General features: G+C 43.8%; 1 non-coding gene and 2 pseudogenes across 1 annotated transcript; all 3 read right to left on the bottom strand.

Moving 5' to 3' along the window:
- Positions 1-14123: 14123 nt before the first annotated feature.
- Positions 14124-14243, bottom strand: LOC144192945 (5S ribosomal RNA; annotated as a pseudogene).
- Positions 14244-14299: 56 nt separating this feature from the next.
- On the bottom strand, positions 14300-14419 carry LOC144192943 (5S ribosomal RNA; annotated as a pseudogene).
- A 5284-nt stretch (positions 14420-19703) lies between these two features.
- On the bottom strand, positions 19704-19857 carry LOC144192947 (5.8S ribosomal RNA). Its single transcript, XR_013325508.1, has one exon. It is a non-coding gene; the product is annotated as a 5.8S ribosomal RNA (ribosomal RNA).
- Positions 19858-20120: the final 263 nt, after the last annotated feature.

Genomic DNA, 20120 nt, shown 5'->3' with positions numbered 1-20120 from the left:
TCATGCAATTTGGAATAAGTCAGCCCTGGTAGGTCAGTGGACTGCCAGTCCGTGACTTTAAGAAGTTTCTTGGCCATGGGACCGAGTTGACGAGCTTCGTGACCATGAGACAGAGCCAAAGAAATGTGGGGGTCGGCTGTATCCGACATTTTGTACCACACTTTTTGCGATTCGTCCAAATCAACATATGAAGCTACGCCTTCTGGACCCACAAATATTTTGGTGGATTTCAATTGCCAGGGTGTTCCAAGAACCTTCTGAAAACGGTCTCGATAGACTAAGTCATCTTCTGTGTCATAAAACAAAGTACAATGAAAGTCATCCTTGGGCGGATGGTAAGGCCGGAGTGAATCAATGAATGATTTCCACTGGTGATAAACAAACAACAGTCCCCCAGTGGCCGGAGTTTCAGGCTCAAGACATGACCAATAGATTGTTGCTACCTCGGTGTCTTGTTGCAAGGGACACATCAACCATTGTCCACATGTTCGTACTGGTTGCGAACACGGAATCTTTGCACCATTTGGTAAAGTTACTGTGAGGCCATCCGGCCCACATAAGATGGTAGCTCCAATAGACATCAACAAGTCTCTTCCCATTAAATTCACAGGTGTTTGGGGTGAATGGACGTAGGAATGAAATAGAGTCTGTTTTAGGTGGGGTATTTCCGTTTGCAGCGGTCTGGTAATAGGCAGAGCTTGAGGAGATCCCGAGAAGCCGACCAAAGTTATGGTTGAAGAGGAGAGACAACCGGCTGTGAGCGGCATGTTCAAAGATGAGTATGTTGCTCCCGTGTCCACCAAAGCTGATGTTTGGACGCCGTTGATTCTCATATGAAGCATTGGGTCTGCCGTTCCCCTGCTTACCGAGCCTCTCGGGCACCCCTATTCGGAGTGTGGAGGATCCCATGGACTGTGAGGATCATCTCCACCCTGGTAATATTGTCCAGTTGACTGCGCTGGCTGCTGTGACCGCCATGGTCTGCCAGTGCCTCTTGCTCCTCCGCGCGTGGGCCGCTGTTGATGTGGTGGCCCCCCCTGTTGTGTTGGGGGTTGCCGCGGGTACTGTCGCTGACCGGGACACTCATGTCTCCAGTGTCCAGGACGGCCACATGTAAAACAGTTATAGTCTTGTTGGCCCGGTCTCGAGTACCCTTTTCCCCGGCCACCAGAGAAACCACCCCTGCGACCACCATATCCATCATGGAACTGACCACCATCTCGAGCCCGACCATGGCCCTGGAACATCTGGGCAGATTGGTTTGTCTTTTCCTGTTTAGATTTTTTGGATTCACTATAAAATTTGGAAAGTTGTAATTTTACCAGAGCAGAATTCATATTTAGCGACTCGGCTTTTTCTTTTACCTTCTCGTTATCATACATCTTACAATGGTGAGACAGGTGACGTTTAAACCTTGGTTCATCACCAGTCAACAAGTCAGGGTCCTTTCTCAACTCCTTTTTCACAGGTTCTGGAAGACCCTCGACAACAGCTGTTCGGAATAAGAGGATATTATCTAATCTGCCCGATGGGTGTCGGCCGGTACTATCTATCCAGGCATTAATGCACTTTTCATAGTGTACCGGCCCTCCCACTCCATCGATGTATGGAAACACGGTTGGAGCCATGTCATGGGATCTTGGGAAGGTATTTTTAATTGCCGTAAATAAGGCGCCCGATACCTGGGACAATGGGGTTTCGTGTGGGTACCTGATAGTTTCTGCTTCCTCCTCTATCATTTGTAATTGATGATGAGAGCAGGAAGCTGATATGGCCTGTCTCATGTCACCAAGCGCACAATTCTGTCCGCTCATTAGGGCCAAAAACTTCATCAGCCATGTACTTCCTCCATTCGCCATTGGAGGGAGTTGGTCAGCCAATGTCGCCACATCTCTAAGACCAAGAGGTTCAAATATCATTTCTGCTCCCTGAGGGCGGAGGGGATACATACCTCCAGATGTAGCTTGTACCCGCTTTGCGCTGGGCTTTGGTTTTGGCGCGGCAGTCTTGTCTGGTGTCTCTTTTGCCCCATTGTTACGTGGGCGAAGGGCGTAATGAGATCCCAAATCTGGTAGAGCCTGTTTATACATGTCCACACTCTCATTCTCCTGTTCACCTGCAATGTCTGAATCATTATCTGAGTTATAGTCTGATTGTCGATTTGCGTCCTCAAACAGTATAAGATTGTCAGTCAAGTCATCTTTTCCTTTTTTCCTACCTTTCTTTATTTCATTTTTCTGTCGAGTCCCTTTGGTCATTTCTTTTTCATCATTGTCCTCTCGGTCAGTCAAGTCAACTCTGGATCGTTCTGTCTTATCTTTCTCGTGTTCGAGATTACATGCTTTTCCTATGAGGCCTTTTGCCTCGGAGGACATAGCTTCCTCCTCATTCTCATCGTCAAGGATCAATCGTCCACCTAAAGTCACTATTGGTGCTTGTATGGGTATACTGTGAGGTTTTAATGGAGTTTTATTATTCAGTGGAGGCGCTGAAGGTACAAGAGTCAAAGTTGGTTCGATCTGGGTGGGGGCCCTCACCGCCGCCAAAGCTGTTGACGCAATTACCAGGTTGTGTATTGCCAATCTATGCTGTTCCAACTCCTCCTCCTTTCTCAGTATCGACCCCCGCCTCCACCTCCACACCTCCTCTTTTCTCCTTCGGAGTTCCACCTCCTTAGCTGTGACGACACGCTCTACTTTCCGCAAAGCAATGGACAAGTTATTCATATTCCATTCATGCTTTTGACCTACAAAACGTACATTTTCTTTTAAAGTACTAAATTGTTTCACCAACTCGCGTCTTATTTTTGGTTGTTTTTTAACTTGAACACCACTCAGAACCTGTGCTTCCACATCTGCATACAAAATTGTCAATTCATTCCATTCTCCACATTCTCCCGCACTCTCACATCCTTCCATTTCCACCAATTCAATCTAGATCAAGTCTCCGGATAAATTTAGAATTTTAGTATGTTCAATTCTAGGAATTATTGTTACTTTTTTTTTTTATTATTATTTTTTTTTTTTTAGAATCAATTCTAGGAATCAAACATCTGTGGACCCAGTTGTTTCCCTGCTGAAGACTTTAAAATAACTCCTGCATACAACTCTTTCCGGAATCTCTTGTTCCTTTGTTTCATACGACGTTTTCTCTATTTCAAAACGACCGTTCTGGGATCGTCATCAATACCGACTCTAGGTATATTACAACCTTTTCGAAATCTCCTATTCCCAAACCCCCTTTCTATAGTCACTTCTCCATAATTTAAAAATCCAATAGCAGAATTTTAACGTTTCAGTAATAGGTATTCTGCTTACCTTTCAGTTGATCAGGCGCCTGTTGGAGAAGTCCCAAGAGAAAGGTCTCACGCTCGCCGGCGTGCCCTCACGTTCGCTGACGTGGTTAACTTTTCCTTATTCTCACGTTCGCTGACGTGTTTAACTTTTCCTTATTCTCACGTTCGCTGACGTGCTTCGATAACCGCGACTCCACGTTCGCCGACGTGTTTTAGAGTCCGCGGCTGGCCTTAACCCATATATCTACGCAGTTTTCTCCCTGGTTCACGGACGGAGTTATCGGCCTTAACCCCTAAACTGTTTACGCAACCGAATCACGTCAGGGTCACCAAAACTGTTAGACTAAACTATTTCACCTGACTCCAATTCCTTAACTCTGTAGTCTCCAGTCTAACAATGGAGCGTGTTCAGCATCGGAGGAGACAAACCAGGGTTGAGCGAGTTTATCCACAGATGGTTTATTCCATTCAAATTGATTCATACAGAGCTCCGGGTCTCCCTCCCATAGAATAAGCCCGCTGAGTGTTGATGTCCCAAAGCGGAGGATGGAAAAGACATTGTCCAAACCCGCGTTTGCCCAGTTATAGTCCAACAAAAATGCATATTCATTCGCTGATTAATAATGAGATGTGGGCTGGTCCAGGGCTGCTGTGAGGGGGGGTTTCTCTGGGCTCCACATCTTCCAGCCTTGAATCCACATCATCCAGACCTCTGTCTCCGCTGGTCCTATAAAGTCCCGACCCTCTGCCCTGCTCTTTGTTCCTCTGCCCTTTGAAGTCCTCCATCTGGTCTCTTATCAGTGTGGATCCCACCTTGAAATAAGAATCTCAGGAAGAGCCTTTTGTTAACATTGTAGCTGAGGAGTCTCAGACCGATCCTTCTGTTCATATTGTAATTGAGTTGGGAACCAGTGGCGACTCTAAAACAAGGCCGCCACAACAAAAGGAATGAGTAAAATGTGATATCAAAATGAAACAGCTATACTAAAAAGAATGAGTAAAATATGTCATATCAAAATGAAACAGCTATACTAAAAAGAATGAGTAAAATATGATATAAAAATGAAACAGCTATACTAAAAAGAATGAGTAAAATATGTCATATTCTTCATAGTGAAAATTGTGATACTTGGCCAAAACGTGATTTTCAGCACATGAAACGCACGTTAAGGCAATAAAAACTGAAATGTTCCCCGGCTGCGAAACAAACTGTCAGAGGCACATAGTTACTGTGTATATAGTGTAAAATCGTCCAATTCAAGTAAGTTTTGCATTTGGCATCATTCTAAGTGCTAGAAATTAAGTTATAGTGAAAACTATCATACTTGCCCAAAACGTGATTTTCAGCGCATGAAACGAACATTAGGGCAATAAAAACTGAAATGTTCCCCTGCTGCGAAACAAACTGTCAGAGACACATAGTTACTGTGTATATAGTGTATTATCGTCCAATTCAAGTAAGTTTTTCATTTAGCATCATTCTTAGTGATAAAAAATAAGTTATAGTGAAAACTATGATACTTGGCCAAAACGTGATTTTCAGCGCATGAAACGCACGTTAAGGCAATAAAAACTGAAATGTTCCCCTGCTGCGAAACAAACTGTCAGAGGCACATAGTTACTGTGTATATAGTGTAAAATCGTCCAATTCAAGTAAGTTTTGCATTTGGCATCATTCTAAGTGCTAGAAATTAAGTTATAGTGAAAACTATGATACTTGGCCAAAACGTGATTTTCAGCGCATGAAACGCACGTTAAGGCAATAAAAACTGAAATGTTCCCCTGCTGCGAAACAAACTGTCAGAGGCACATAGTTACTGTGTATATAGTGTAAAATCGTCCAAGTCAAGTAAGTTTTGCATTTAGCATCATTCTAAGTGATAGAAATTAAGTTATAGTGAAAACTATGATACTTGGCCAAAACGTGATTTTCAGCACATGAAACGCACGTTAAGGCAATAAAAAGTGAAATGTTCCCCTGCTGCGAAACAAACTGTCAGAGACACATAGTTACTGTGTATATAGTGTAAAATCGTCCAATTCAAGTAAGTTTTTCATTTGGCATCATTCTAAGTGATAGAAATTAAGTTATTGTGAAAATTATGATACTTGGCCAAAACGTGATTTTCAGCGCATGAAACGCACGTTAAGGCAATAAAAACTGAAATATTCCCCTGCTGCGAAACAAACTGCCAGAGGCACATAGTTTCTGTGTATATAGTGTAAAATCATCCAATTCAAGTAAGTTTTGCATTTGGCATCATTCTAAGTGCTAGAAATTAAGTTATAGTGAAAACTATGATACTTGGCCAAAACGTGATTTTCAGCGCATGAAACGCACGTTAAGGCAATAAAAACTGAAATGTTCCCCTGCTGCGAAACAAACTGCCAGAGGCACATAGTTTCTGTGTATATAGTGTAAAATCATCCAATTCAAGTAAGTTTTTCATTTGGCATCATTTTAAGTGATAGAAATTAAGTTATAGTGAAAATTATGATACTTGGCCAAAACGTGATTTTCAGCGCATGAAACGCACGTTAAGGCAATAAAAACTTAAATGTTCCCCTGCTGCGAAACAAACTGTCAGAGACACATAGTTACTATGTATATAGTGTATTATCGTCCAATTCAAGTAAGTTTTTCATTTGGCATCATTCTAAGTGATGGAAATTAAGTTATAGTGAAAATTATGATACTTGGCCAAAACGTTATTTTCAGCGCATGAAACGCACGTTAAGGCAATAAAAACTGAAATGTTCCCCTGCAGCGAAACAAACTGTCAGAGGCACATAGTTACTGTGTGAATAGTGTAAAATCGTCCAATTCAAGTAAGTTTTGCATTTAGCATCATTCTAAGTGATAAAAATTAAGTTATAGTTAAAAGTATGATACTTGGCCAAAACGTGATTTTCAGCGCATGAAACGCACGTTAAGGCAATAAAAACTGAAATGTTCCCCTGCTGCGAAACAAACTGCCAGAGGCACATAGCTACTGTGTATATAGTGTAAAATCATCCAATTCAAGTAAGTATTGCATTTACATCATTCTAAGTGCTAGAAATTAAGTTATAGTGAAAACTATGATACTTGGCCAAAACGTGATTTTCAGCGCATGAAACGCACGTTAAGGCAATAAAAACTGAAATGTTCCCCTGCTGCGAAACAAACTGTCAGAGACACATAGTTACTGTGTATATAGTGTATAATTGTCCAATTCAAATATTTTTTCATTTGGCATCATTCTTAGTGATAGAAATTAAGTTATAGTGAAAATTATGATACTTGGCCAAAACGTGATTTTCAGCGCATGAAACGCACGTTAAGGCAATAAAAACTGAAATGTTCCCCTGCTGCGAAACAAACTGTCAGAGGCACATTGTTACTGTGTATATAGTGTAAAATCGTCCAATTCAAGTAAGTTTTGCATTTAGCATCATTAAAAGTGATAGAAATTAAGTTATAGTGAAAATTATTATACTTGGCCAAAACGTGATTTTCAGCGCATGAAACGCACGTTAAGGCATTAAAACTGAAATGTTCCCCTGCTGCGAAACAAACTGTCAGAGGCACATAGTTACTGTGTATATAGTGTATAATTGTCCAATTCAAGTAAGTTTTTCATTTTGCATCATTCTAATTGATAAAAATTAAGTTATAGTTAAAAGTATGATACTTGGCCAAAACGTGATTTTCAGCGCATGAAACGCACGTTAAGGCAATAAAAACTGAAATGTTCCCCTGCTGCGAAACAAACTGCCAGAGGCACATAGCTACTGTGTATATAGTGTAAAATCATCCAATTCAAGTAAGTATTGCATTTACATCATTCTAAGTGCTAGAAATTAAGTTATAGTGAAAACTATGATACTTGGCCAAAACGTGATTTTCAGCGCATGAAACGCACGTTAAGGCAATAAAAACTGAAATGTTCCCCTGCTGCGAAACAAACTGTCAGAGGCACATAGTTACTGTGTATATAGTGTATAATTGTCCAATTCAAATATTTTTTTCATTTGGCATCATTCTTAGTGATAGAAATTAAGTTATAGTGAAAATTATGATACTTGGCCAAAACGTGATTTTCAGCGCATGAAACGCACGTTAAGGCAATAAAAACTGAAATGTTCCCCTGCTGCGAAACAAACTGTCAGAGACACATTGTTACTTTGTATATAGTGTATAATTATCCAATTCAAGTTAGTTTTTCATTTGACATCATTCTGATTGATAGAAATTAAGTTATAGTGAAAACTATGATACTTGGCCAAAACGTGATTTTCAGCGCATGAAATGCACATTAGGGCAATAAAAACTGAAATGTTCCCCCGCTGCGAAACAAACGTCAGTGACACATAGTTACTGTGTATATAGTGTATAATCGTCCAAATTAAGTAGGTTTTTCATTTGATATCATTCTAAGTGATGGAAGTTAGGGTAAGGGTTAGGGTTAGGGTTAGGGTCAGGGTTAGGTTAAGTTATAGTGAAAACTATGATACTTTGCCAAAACGTGATTTTCAGCGCATGAAACGCACATTAGGGCAAAAAATCTGAAATGTTTGTTAGGTCTGAAAATACAACTTCAGGAGCAGGCTAAGAAAGAGTGAGATAAATTTAAATAGAAAATATGTATTACCAGACTGCAAAGTGGACAGTGAGAGTTCCTACAGTGGGGTCCTGTTCACTGCGATGTTACTGCAACTCTAGTCGAATGACCAGTGAGTGTGTCTTAAATACAGGCAAAACTGACAGTTGTCCCTAAGACTTTGGACAGATACGTTTCAGTCATTTGCAGGGCAACAAGTAATTGATTAGTGTCGTGCCTGGAATCTGTAGTCAATGGTTTCCAGACGTAGGGTGTTCTTCGCTGTTCCTACCCTGGGGAACACCTCCATCATGATTTAAGAGGAGACTGACCAGTGTTTGTATTAGAGGGGGACATCCGAGCCCCAAACTGAATCATGGGGGAATAAATCAAAGCTCCGTCGTTGACGCCTGGTGGGTAGATGTGGGTTGGCGTGGACAGTTGGAATCGAGTCTGCTGTTAGAACGTACGTGTGGTCGGATGCAGATGTAGGGACACAGAGCCCAGTTGTATTGGTGGGGATGATCATATACACTTGCCATTCGCAGAGCCACCATATTTGGTCCAGTACTGTCCATGATTGGGAAGGAATGTGTCTGATCTCGGCGCACCTGGTGACGTGAACTTGGTCCAAAGGGGTCTTCGGATCCGGTCCGCTGAAGTTGAAACAGGATGGATAACAGTCTGTTCGGTTGTTGCACTGGACATACGTTGCGGTATTGACTGTAGCTGCTAATGGTACTGCGACCATGGTATGTAGGCGGTCGAGCTTTGCTGGAAGGATTCTCTCAGATTACCCAGGATACAGTTGTAGGTGAGGTTGGCGAGTTCTTCGTTCTGTCGGTTGGACCATAGCTGTGGTTGGGCTACGGCAGTAGGCATGAGGGAACAGACATAACAACGCATTGGTTGTGGCGCGGGCTGTGAGTGCGGTGTATCTGTACCAACTGTTCCTCATCATCGGGTTGTAGTCGTTTTCTTCCTGTGTTTGGACATGGGCGAGAATAAGGTGTATCTACTCAGGCTTAGGTGTTCCTGCCGGACGGATTTTGAGTAGGCGTGTGGCGGATGGTTGTACGAAGGGGTTCACACCAATCACTTTGGGGACCATGGCTGGACTAGTAGTGCGGATGGTGATAGTAAAGAGGGGCCCTTTTCCTGGTCGGTCCGGTCGGAGGCATAGGTTGATGCAGCCTTTTTGTTGGATATTGGTCGTGAGCTCTAGCATATGTTTACCATCTTTGATGGTGGTGGCTAACTTGGTGAAGTTAGCGGTCATGGTGGTAGCTTCTTTGGAAAGGGGCCATGTGATGGTTTTGTAGCCTGTATGGAGGAGGACCTGGTCCCAGGTGTCTGGCCAGACCACTCAGACTCTGGGAGCTTGTAGGTACCAATAAAAACAACTGGAGTCAGTCCTGTGTAATCCCAAGTGAGTAAACTGTAGGCTGAGCAAAGGGACTTGAACAACGATTGGTGTCTTGGTTAATAGGATGCAGATCTGGGGGCCCCTGATCGTTTCCTGAACCAGCTAGTGGGGCATTCTCCTCCAGTGGGAGTGTACCAAGGTTCTGGTACGTTCCCTCCATGTGGTTGAACACAGAGCGGTGATGATGATGAGTAGCCACTTCATTCTTGTACTTTGTTTACTGTGGGAATGATGTATCCAGGTGTCTCTTCTTTCGATTTTGATGGCGGTGGGTGTAGGCAAAATCACACGGTGAGGTCCATCCCAACGTGGAGAAGACCAGCACTTTCTATTTATCACCTTGACGATTACCAGGTCTCCTGGGGACAGGATCTCCTCTGTGGGAGACAGAGAAGATGTCGGCAGATTATTTTGCATTCATCACAGTTTTTTCTTGGAACATTTTGCATAACCACTTAGTGAGGGAATCTGTTTCTCCTTTCTCTTCTACCACCAGATCTTTTTCCCACATTGTTAAGTGGAAGGGTCTGTCGTTCACTGCCTCAAATGGTGTGAATCCCTGTGCTGTTGGAATGATTCTCATGTACGTTTCTACCAGGCTCGTGCATTCTTGCCATGGTTTTCCTGTGTCTTCCATGGTTTTTCCGAGTCTGAGTTTTACTGTTCTAATGGTTTGTTCGACGAGTCCAGCACTTTGGTTCAGTTTGATGAAATCTATGTTCAGAAGCTCGAAGGGATATGTTCCTGTTTGCCTTGTTCCATGCTTGGGTCGTTCGTTGCCTTGAGAGTTGTGTCTACAGCAGTTCAGACAGTTTCTGCCAAAACAATTGAAGTAAGTTTCGAGACCTCTGGGAACATGCATTGTTTGTTGTACTGTACTGATCATCCCTCCTGTTGAGACATGGCTCCTCCCATGGCTCAATTTGGCAATTACTTCAAACAATGATCGTGTCACGCATGGCTTGTTTTCTACTGCATAGAGTCCGTTCTTGTGTTGAGTGGCTCCTTCTGTTTCCCATTGCAGTTTCTCTTTTTCTGGGGCATGATTTTGCATTTCTCTTAGTAATTCAGCAGGGTTTGGGCTGTGTCTTTCCACCGTCACGTCTTGTTCTAGGAATAGTCTACATGCCTCTGTCAGTGCCATTATTTCTGCGGCTTGTGCAGATCAGTCGCCGGGGAGTCGTCCTGTCTTGAGGTTGTCTTTTTGAGTCACCACGGCATATACGTTGTGTTTTTCTCCATCCAGGGTTTTTGATGATGATCCATCCCCATAGGCAATGTGTCCGGGGGGCAATGGGTTGTCCATTAGGTCAGTTGCATATACGTGGTTAATTATGATTCGTTGAGTGGGCAACTGTGAGAATTGGTTTAACCACTTGTCGTCCGGTCTCCCATGAACTTCAGGGTGACATGTAATGGCCATGTTTGTTGTTCCTGTCCTGGTGCTGCTGGGCAGATATCTCCAGACTGTTGTCTTAGACTTTTAGCTACCTTGGCAGAATCATTCCCGACAATGTCGAGAGAGTAGAAGCTGTTAGATGTGGTGGTGTGGAAGATATTTTTGGTCTGTAATTCCCTGGGTCGGAGTCCATTTTGTGTGGCCACTAGGCTTAGCCCAAGCTGGACCTTGATATCTCGTCCCGGTAACTCTCCGATTTTCATTTTGCAGTCTGACAATAAACCCATCCCTTTTGTTGCTTTCTGACCCATATTAATCACCTACTTAATAGTTTAAACAACAATTATTTTCTAAATTACCCGAAATTGATCCCTACTTTGTGATTTACCCAATATCTCTGAACACACAAAGACCAAAAGTCCCTGACTTTGTCTTCGTTAAGTCCCTGACTCTATTAACAGACCAAGACTATAAAGCCCTTGCTAATTCTTGTTCTACTTTCATTGGTCCCGGACCAATTGGTTTATTACCAGACTGCAAAGTGGACAGTGAGAGTTCCTACAGTAGGGTCCTGTTCAACGCGATGTTACTGCAACTCTAGTCGAATGACCGGTGTGTGTGTCTTAAATACAGGAAAAACTGACAGTTGTCACTAGGACTTTGGAGAGATACATTTCAGTCATTTGCAGGGCAAAAAGTAATTGATCAGTGTCGGACAGTTGAGTATTTGTGCTGACATGTCACCCAAATCACAAGACTAAGATTGTTTATTCAGTCAGACAGTTGGGTGTTTATGCTGACATGTAAGCCATAAGGATGACTACGATGCTGTTATACAATATGAACAAGCATTTGCAAAGATACTTTGTCTAATCTTACATGTTCCCCTGCTGCCAAACAAACTTTCAGAGACACATAGTTACTGTGTATATAGTGTAAAATCGTCCAATTCAAGTAAGTTGTCCATTTGGCATCATTCTCATGGCTAGAAATTAAGTTATAATGAAAACAATCATACTTAGCCAAAACGTGATTTTCAGGGCATGAAAAGTACATTAAGGCAATAAAAACTGAAAAGTTCCCCTGCTGCCAAACAAACTGTCAGAGACACAGTTACTGTGTATATAGTGTAAAATTGTCCAATTCAAGTAAGTTTTTTATTTGGCATCGTTCAAAGTGATAGAATTTAAGTTACAATGAAAACTATGATACTTGGCCAAAACGTGATTTTCAGCGCATGAAAGCAATAAAAACTGAAATGTTCCCCTGCTGCGAAACAAACTGTCAGAGACACATAGTTACAGTGTATATAGCGTAAAATCGTCCAATTCAAGTAAGTTTTTCATTTGTTTTCATTCTAAGTGATAGAAATGGTTATTTGGACGTATTTCCCTTCATGGGTATGTTTATGGTCGGAAACAGTCCCCTGGGCTAAATTTGAGTGTGTGGAGAGTACCAGATATTGAATTTACTCATTAAAAGATGTTTTCCCTTTGATTTTTGCACATTTTAGCGCATTTTGGGGTATGTCGCCATTGACGGCCAGGGTTGTCTTTTAAAATCGCTCTCCCGGTCCCTCTGATTGCCCGAAAAGCTCCAAAATTTGTATATAGGTTCCAGGAATTGTAATCCATCCATAAATTATGTTTTATCCACGAATTAAATACATTTTTGTACATTTTTGGGCATTTTCACCACTTCCATGGAAGTATTTGCTTCCATGGCTGTGTTTAAAAGTACCTGGTTCTGGTTCGATTGTCTGAAATGCTCCAGGAATTGTATTTCATACACAAATGCAGTTTTTATCCAATAATTAAATCCATTTTTGTACATTTTGGGGCCCTTCTCCTGGCATTGTTTGGCTGCCTCCACCCTCACGTTCACCATCGATGGGCTGTTTGCTGTTGTATTCCCTGATATATATGAGGACAAGATGGCGGCGCGCACGGGTGCAGCGGCTCACTGCTCTCCAGTTCGTTCGTTTTCCTACAGTCGCCAGGATCTAATTTAATGGGTCTTGCCTGGGAAGACGAACTTGTGGAGAAGCACTATACAATTTCGTCATACACTGCTGAGGGTATGATGACTACTAGGCTTGTTGTCAAGTCAATGATGGCGACAATGCCTATGATGTCTGATTTTTTTCTTTTCTTTTCGCATGTGTATTTGGACGTATTTCCCTCCGTGGTTGTATTTACGGTGGAAAATAGTCCCCGGGGCTAAATTTGAGTGTGTGGGGAGTTCCAGAAATTGAATTTACTCATTAAATGACGTTTCCCCCGTAATTTTTGCACATTTTGGGGCATTTGGGGGTATTCCGGCATTGACGGCCAGGGCTGTCTTTTACCGGGAAAATTGCTCTCTTGGTCCCCCTGAGTGTCGGATAAGCTCCTAAATTTGTATATAGGTTCCAGGAATGGCAATTCATCCATAAATGATGTTTTATCTTGTAATTTAAAACATTTTTGTACATTTGGGGCTTTTTAGTGACATCCATGGAAGTAATTTTTGGATGCCTGGAAGTTATGGATGTCTGTATCTCTGGTTTTCTGGAGCTCTGACTCTCTGGAGCTCTGGAGATCTGGAGCTCTGGAGCTCTGAAGCTCTGAAGCTCTGAAGCTCTGGCTCTTTGGAGCTCTGGAACTCTGTGTCTCTGGAGCTCTGGAGCTCTCGTTCTCTGGCTCTCTGGGTCTCTGGCTCTCTGGAGCTCTGGGTCTCTGGCTCTCTCAATGTCTGGATCTCCTGGATTTATGAGTTTATGGGTTATGGGTCAAAGGTCAGGGGTTGGGGTTACGGTTAGGGTTAGGGTTATGGTTTGGGTTAAAGGTCAAATTTCAAAGGTCAAAGGTCAACGGTCAGGGGTTAGGGCTTGGGTTAGGGTTGGGGTTGGGGTTAGGGTTATGGTTGGGGTTATGGTTATGGTTAGGTGTTTTGGTTATGGTTGGGGTTATGGTTATGGTTGGGGTTATGGTTATGGTTGGGGTTATGGTTGGGGTTATGGTTAGGGTTATGGTTAGGGTTATGGTTAGGGTTATGGTTAGGGTTATGGTTAGGGTTATGGGTTAGGGTTATGGTTGGGGTTATGGTTAGGGTTTTGGTTGGGGTTATGGTTAGGGTTATGGTTAGGGTTATGGTTTGGGTTATGGTTGGGGTTATGGTTGGGGTTATGGTTATGGTTATGGTTATGGTTCTGGTTGGGGTTATGGTTAGGGTTACTGGCTGGGTTAATGTAGTCGACTCTATTGCCGCTCGTTATTTTCTTGCTTTAATTACTTCGACTACTAGGTGAATGCAATTTGTCAGAAAGGATCGCTTCAATGAAATGTCGCCCAGACGTGTAGAGGAGGGAAGTCCTTCAGGCCTTAGAAGGCCGAAAGGAGATGGACACCCATGAAATGTCGAAAAACATCCGGGGCATGATGCTCACAGCATCTGGTATTCCCAAGCGGTCTCCTAACCAGGTACTAACCAGGCCTGAACCATGTTTGGCTTTCGAGATCGAACGAGATCGGGCCTTTCGAGGGTGGTATGGCCGTGAGCTGTATTCCGCTAGCAGATGGACACCCATGAAATGTCGAAAAAGATCTGGGACACGATGCTCACAGCACCTGGTATTCCCAAGCGGTCTCCCACCCAGGTACTAACCAGGCCCGAACCATGTTTGGCTTCCGAGATCGGACGAGATCGGGCCTTTTGAGGGTGGTATGGCCGTGAGCGGTAGCGCGCCAGCAGATGGACACCCATGAAATGTCGAAAAAGATCCGGGACATGATGCTCACAGCACCACGTATTCCCTAGTGGTCTCCCACCCAGGTACTAACCAGGCCTGCAGATGTGTAGAGGAGGGAAGACCTTCAGGACTGGGCCTGGTTCGAAACCACCACTTGTAAATAGAGTGCCCAAATGGAGGTCATTTATTCGGGCATAACAGAACTTCTGAACATCCCTGGATGATAATTTTCTAATACTATCCAGAATATTCAACAATAGATCCCTTTCATCATTGGACACCATCCCCGTGTCAATAGACCAACCAGAACCAACACCGACCGGTTATAATACAGGTACAATTTTTATCGCAAATTAGCATGTTTTTGACACTATTTAGGGTTAGGGTTTGGTTGGCAAATAACCCCAGAACATGCTAGGATAATTATTTTAACACAGAATAGTCATAAATACATTCACCCAAAATATGAGACTATTCCTGAGTAAAAGCAACAACCAGAACCGATTTGGTCCAGTTCTGATACAAGCATTCCTTGTAAATAAAGTGAACAATTGGATGTCATTGATTTGGACATAACTAAGCCCCAGAACATACATGGATGATAATTTTTATACAGAATAATCAATTATAGATCCCTTTCATCATTGGACACCATCCCCGTGTCAATAGACCAACCAGAACCGACATCGACCGGTTATAATACAGGCACTGATTTTATCGCAGTTTTGCAAGTTTTTGACACTATTTGTTGTCGGCTATAGCCCCAGAACCAGTTAGGATGATAATTTTTTCACAGATTAACAAAAATACATCTACCAACAAGTAAATGCACCAACCAGAACCGACCGGGCCCAGTTCTAATACAAGCATTCCTTGTAAATAAAGTGGTCAATTGGAGGTCATTGATTTGGACATAACTGAGTGGTACCTTTCTTACGCGACATGTCCCCGACCTGCCAGGGGCCGCGGATTCAGCGCTGGGCTTTTCCCTCTTCGCTCGCCGCTACTGGGGGAATCCTTGTTAGTTTCTTTTCCTCCGCTTAGTAATATGCTTAAATTCAGCGGGTTGCCCGGTCTGATCTGAGGTCGGAACCAGAAAAAGCCGCGGTTCGATCGATTGAGATTTGGGGAGGAGATCCTTTTTATTTATGTTTCGGTTATCGCCCTGCCGACGCGGGCGTCCACACACCTCGCGCCCGCGCCTTCGGTCCGTGTTGTTTTTGCCTTGGAACCAGTCCATTCAGTGCGGAGGGACATTCACGGGGCGGTGGTTTCTATCCAAATGACCGCCCGTGTGATAGGTCTGAAAATACAACTTCAGGAGCAGGTTAAGAACGAGTGAGATCAATTTAAATAGGAAATAGGTTTATTACCGGACTGCAGGATGGTTGGAGAATGCTCCGACAGCTGTGAACCTCTCACAGCCTGCCTTCCTCGCAATTCTCTCTGAATGAAGAGAGCTCAGTCTTTTTATAGGAACTATAGGGTAATATTTCTAAGACAGTGATGTAGGACAGAGCTTATGTAAACAAAACTTTGGGCTAATATGGTTAGACATTAGCAGGTTTAAGTTGTATGCAAACATGATGTTTTTATAGCACATACAAACTGCCGCAGCCTATCTTATATTGCACGTTTCGAACAAACAGTTCCAAATTGAGTTGACCATATTCCACAATACAAGGAAACAATTGCAAGGCCAGCTAGTTAGCTATCTTACAATTCGTAGTGCGAACAAACAATTGCAAGGCCAGCTAGTTGGCTTTTCCTACATTCCACTGTCCTAACAAACAATTGTAAAACCAGTTTGGCCACATTGGCTGGACATGAACAAACAATTATTAAACCAGTTGGCAGGTCTACCCCAATATTCCCTCCTTTGTGACTATAAAAATATCAAAACTTCATTCATCACGACGCTACTTTTAAATGAAATTCTTCACAAATCACTTCAATCATGGTAGTTCAACAATGGCATTAATGGTACGTTTGTTCAAACCTGAGAAGCAGGGTAAATAACAGGTTAGGATGATAAGCACAAGGTCAATAACAGTTACAAATAGTATTAGGGATTTCAAAAGTGTGTGTTCATGAGCCTGAGAGGAACCAGTCAAACCACCCGCCTTATGGGAGTGGATGGAAGTGGATCTCCGGTCACAGCGCTCCGCATGTTTCCCATAGCTTCCATGGCATCATGGATCGAGTAGGACGCGTCGACAGGTATGAAGGCGCAGCACGAGTGTCCCCCAAATGGCACACACACCTCCCCAATGGGTGGCGACTCCGTCAAGAGCAGGGCGGCCCTGGAAAATCACCAGGGCCATGGCGGCCTGGGCCTCTCAGCCTTGCCGCAGCCAGACTGATGCGCTGACACAGGCCCGGAACCTGCAGTAAATGGTCTCCAGACGCAGGGCGTTCCTTGCCACACGCACCCAGGGGAACAGAGTCGTTAGAATTTTGGAGGAGACTGACCAGTGTTTGTGTTTGAGGGGCACATCCAAGCCCCACACTGGATCCTGGTCGTGAGCTCCGACACTCGTTCATCAGCTTGGTTGATTGCAAGATGCCGTCCCGTAGCTTGGATCACGCGGCTCACGAAGCGAGTACCACCATCACTCCAAATGACTCGTGGTATTCCATGGCTTGGAATGATCCTTTTGCATATGCCTTATGCGACTGCCGTGGCGTCTGCTTTCTTGGATGGACATATCTCAACCCACTTGGTTAATGAACACCAGACAGTACCTGTATATGCCACTTTGGTTCAGCTCGATGAAATCCATATTCAGAACCTCGAAGGGAAATGTCCATGTCTGCCTTGTTCCTTGCTTGTGTCGTTTATTGCCTTGAGAGTTGTGTCTAGAGCAGGTGAGACAGTTTCTGCAAATGTTTTTTAAAAGTAGGTTTGGTGACCTCTGGGAACATGCATTGTTTGTTGTACTATACTGATCATCCCCCCCTGTTGAGACATGGCTCCTCCCATGGCTCAATTTTGCAATTACTTCAGACAATGATTGTGGGATGCATGGTTTGTTTGCAAAGAGGCCGCTCTCGCGTTGAGTGGCTCCTTCCACCTCCCACTGCAGCTTCTCTTTTTCTGGCCGTTTATTTTAACCCTTTGTAAGAAGGTTTAGTCTCAAGTGAAACGCTTTCACCTTTTTCGCATATGGAGACAATAAGACCAATAAAAATAGTTTCCAATGGTTGTATGGTATTGCTTGCTGAGCAATAATCTTTCCAATCTATACTGGAGTGGTTGGCATTTCATTTTATCACGTCAGAAAGTTTATCTCACCTGTCTCCTCAAACGTTTCAACTGAGAGAACCTTCTTACAGTGTAAAAGGTTGCTCCACATCCCCGTCTTGGCTATTTTCACATTGGTTGGTTGGTCAGCAATGCTTGGTATGGACGTTCCCACTTTAAGGCACCACCTGGAACCACCGTTGGTCCGTTTCCTGTTGAGAAGCACAGTCTCCCTCTGCCAACACAAATGCAATGAATTTCCTTAAAGATTTTACTTTTTTTTTTCTTTTTCTAATCTCTCTCTTGCTCTCTGGCTCTCTCTCTCTGTCTCGCTCTCTCTATCTCTGTCTTGCTCTCTTTATCTCTGTCTTGCTTTCTCGCCTCTCTCCCACTCCTTCACCTGCCTTTCCTACACTTTCTTTTCTATTCACTTACCAAAATCTTTTCTGTTCACTTACCAAAATCTTTTCTATTCACTTCCCGAAATCCTTTCTATTCACTTACCAAAATCCTTTCTCTTCACTTACCAAAATCTTTTCTATTCTCATCAAACCTTCCATGTCCTTCAAATTGGGTCATAAACCATGCCGCTCCACCCATCGCGGCAGACACAGGCAACCCCCCACACTACGCATCCGCACATACCCCACACCCGGTAACCCTCCGATCTCCATCCTGCAGTCTAGCAACAAACCCATTTACCTTGTCACTTTCCGGATTAATCACTTACTTAATAGTTTAAACAACAATTATATTCTAAATTTACCAAAATTGTTCTCAATTCTTCGTGATTCTACCCAATATTTCTGATCACACCAAGCGGAGTCCCTAACTCAACACTCTCAATGGAGTCCCTAACTCAACACTCAATGGAGTCCCTAACTCAACACTCTCAATGGAGTCCCTAACTCAACACTCTCATGGAGACCCTGACTCAACATCCCCAGTGGAGTCCCTGACTCAACAATACCGCAGTGATAATACTCATTCAAATTATCACACTTCACGGAGACAAAAATCAAAGGGTGAACTCACAATCTTTCTCGTTCCGAACCTGCCCTAGTTCGGGAACCCGTCACCAGATCACCGGAGCGGCGAGGGAACGTCCACCGGTCCTTGATCCTTCCAATCGAGGATGCTGTCATCGTGCTCCATCGTCGCTCCGGCAATTGTTGGCTGTTGGGTCCCGGGTTTCGGCACCAAAGTATGATAGGTCTGAAAATACAACTTCAGGAGCAGGTTAAGAACGAGTGAGATCAATTTAAATAGGAAATAGGTTTATTACCGGACTGCAGGATGGTTGGAGAATGCTCCGACAGCTGTGAACCTCTCACAGCCTCCCTTCCTCGCAATTCTCTCTGAATGAACAGAGCTCAGTCTTTTTATAGGAACTATAGGGTAATATTTCTAAGACAGTGATGTAGGACAGAGCTTATGTAAACAAAACTTTGGGCTAATATGGTTAGACATTAGCAGGTTTAAGTTGTATGCAAACATGATGTTTTTATAGCACATACAAACTGCCGCAGCCTATCTTATATTGCACGTTTCGAACAAACAGTTCCAAATTGAGTTGACCATATTCCACAATACAAGGAAACAATTGCAAGGCCAGCTAGTTAGCTATCTTACAATTCGTAGTGCGAACAAACAATTGCAAGGCCAGCTAGTTGGCTTTTCCTACATTCCACTGTCCTAACAAACAATTGTAAAACCAGTTTGGCCACATTGGTTGGACATGAACAAACAATTATTAAACCAGTTGGCAGGTCTACCCCAATACGTGACCGCGGACTGTGAGGTCTTTGTGGATCTCAACGACATGTCTCTCTCATAACATGTTCCCCGAAATCTCGCTCTCTCGACCACTTCTCAGTACGGGCGTGGACGAGCCCCGTCTCAGTCTTCACTTAGGGGGTCGGGACGTGTGCTGGAAACACCCCTGATCTTATTTCCCCAGTCGCGGGCGACGCCGCGGAACGGTGCCACCCCTCACCGCTGCGCGCGTCCCCGATTGAATGTCAAGTGACGGTCAGACAGATGTGGCCCCGGGAGGGACCCGGGGCTGCGAGTTGCGTTCAAAGTGTCGATGATCAATGTGTCCTGCAATTCACATTAGTTCTCGCCGCTAGCTGCGTTCTTCATCGACGCACGAGCCGAGTGATCCCCCGCTGAGAGTTGTCTAGGTGCCTCCGAATCTCCAGGTGCACGCCTGGGTAAGCCCCCCGCTACCCCACCACCTTTTTTATGTGGAGATTTGATTTTGAGACACCGGCATTGGTTCATGATTTCGGAAGGCCCAGTCCTAAGGTTGGCAAAGCATCGGAAGGTCTATTGCTTGTAAGACGGGCACGGTTTTTCCACCCCTTTTTTGGCTGGGTTAGGCGGTGGGGCCTAAGGTCGACCAAGAGCTCCCCCATCCTAGGTTTATCCCGACTTGGGT

The sequence above is a fragment of the Stigmatopora nigra genome, unplaced genomic scaffold, assembly GCF_051989575.1.
Source record: "Stigmatopora nigra isolate UIUO_SnigA unplaced genomic scaffold, RoL_Snig_1.1 HiC_scaffold_30, whole genome shotgun sequence".
Taxonomy (NCBI): Eukaryota; Metazoa; Chordata; class Actinopteri; order Syngnathiformes; family Syngnathidae; genus Stigmatopora; species Stigmatopora nigra.
Note: the sequence above shows the minus strand (reverse complement) of the source record. Positions and strands in the feature narration are given on the sequence as shown.